This window comes from Nanorana parkeri, unplaced genomic scaffold, assembly GCF_000935625.1.
Source record: "Nanorana parkeri isolate BGI_ZX_2015 unplaced genomic scaffold, ASM93562v1 scaffold530, whole genome shotgun sequence".
Lineage (NCBI taxonomy): Eukaryota > Metazoa > Chordata > Amphibia > Anura > Dicroglossidae > Nanorana > Nanorana parkeri.
The window spans coordinates 940,003-941,868 of NW_017306798.1; the positions used below are offsets into that span (position 1 = coordinate 940,003).

General features: G+C 45.8%; 1 protein-coding gene across 1 annotated transcript in view; it reads right to left on the reverse strand.

Annotated features, from left to right (window-relative positions):
• The window catches only part of CDC20 (cell division cycle 20), a 9,371-nt gene extending 8,969 nt beyond the window's left edge, over positions 1 to 402 (reverse strand). The window contains exon 1 of the mRNA XM_018561565.1: positions 339 to 402. The gene's annotated coding sequence lies outside the window, so the exon portion shown is untranslated. The remainder of the gene's footprint in view (positions 1 to 338) is intronic.
• Between the last annotated feature and the right edge of the window lie 1,464 nt (positions 403 to 1,866).

Consider the following 1,866-nt stretch of genomic DNA (forward strand, 5'->3'; position numbering starts at 1 on the left):
GCGCACCCACCCACAATGCCACCAGCAACCCAAGCTGCGTGCAGAAGCTACCCCCCCCCATGCCACCAAGAACCCAAGCCAAAATTCTGTGCACCCCCAAGAATCCAAGCCCTGAGCACCCTCCTTCCCCCGTAAGGTTAACAAATTAGAAGAATGAAAGCCTTGTTGTCAACGTGAGTACCAGTCTTGTTTTATTGCTGCAGCACCTGGAACGTCCCAGCACCCACACGCCTATTATACACATTTGTAGACTGCACTCCGGTATGTGGTGCACTGACACCGGTCTGGGTCGCTGAAGGGACCAGCTAATACAAGTACCGTTCAATCCTCTCACTCACCTCTGTTCACTTCGCTCTCCTCACACCCTGTAACGGTCACTGATCCCACGCTCCTGGGTTTTAAACGCCAGCCGCCGCTCCTCCTGATTGGCTGCCCGGGAATAGACGTGCTGTGGTAACCAAGGCACAGGATGCCTTAAACCGGCGGTGGTGTTCTCTGATTGGTCAGCTCGCCGCAATCGGCGGGAGGGGCAACATTCGAAACAGCCAGCTGTTTTTAACCGGACGTGACGTAAAAGGAAGAAAGTATTGAGACGCCATGATTGTTTAGGGCGAATGAATGGGCGAGATGGAGGGAGGGGTTTCTGGAGTTTATTTTAGCTGTCTTGTTGTTTTATTTTCTTATGTTACAGCAAAAGGAGGAGGAGCATGGAGAGCCGGGAGACAAAATATGTATCAAATGTGTGTTTATCATTTATCATTTAATCAAAGTGTGTCTGTGTACACAAACATGTGTATTATTATTATACAGGATGTATATAGCTGTGCAGCGCTTTACAATATAAGGAAGACATTACAATCACAATACAATTGAAGACAAGATGGTAAGAACGGCAAATGGAGTGTTTAACCCCTTCATGACTGAGGCCTTTTTTAAATTTTTTGCACCCATGTTATATTCCACATTTTAGGCCTGCAAATTACTTAAAACCCCCAAACATTATATATTTTCTGAATGCCAAGACCCTATAGAATAAAGTGGTGGTAGTTGCAAATTTTTATATTGCGCAATATTAGCGCAACTCCTTATTAAACCCCAAAATTTAGTGACAAATGTAATTAAATGCCCCAAAAGACAACAAAATACCCATTTTTTAAATGAAATATAAAAGATGAGTTTACAACGAGTAAAACGATACCCAACATGCCCATGTTACAAATTGCGTGCGTCCGCAAAACGGCGAAAAACTGCAGTACCCCAAAAAGTCCCTAGAAGACGCTTGAAAACCCCCCACAGGTCATCAATTTAGAGATACCCCAAAATACTGGCCCTAGAATAATTGCTCTCCGGCGTGCGGGGCAATACCCAACATGTGTAATACGTTCGCCGTTTTCATATGTAGGCGCACCGGACGCGTGTTTACGTGGCGACGCGCATGCTCGCGGGGGCGGGGGACTTGAAAACATTTTTTTACATTATTATTATATTTATTTTATTTAATTTTCATTTTAAAAATTGTTTTTTTGGGGGTTTTTTAACTTTACTTTGACTGCTATCACATAGGGGGTGCTTACAAGCCCCCCCCCATGTGATAGCAGATGGTGGTGACAGGTACTCTTTAAGGTGATGCTGGGGGTCCAAAAGACCCCCAGTGTCACCTTTAAGGTCCCCACACACCTTACGATAATCGCGGGAAATCCCGCGATCATACGATTATTGTAAGGTGTGTGGAAGCCGTGCGACCTCTACTACTGTAAGGTCGAAACGACTTTGAACTTACGGACATGTTCGAAAACCCGCCGAGCATCGCACGACGTTCGGCGGGTTTGTGGCATGTCCGTACGATAACAGCCGTACGGGCCGGTG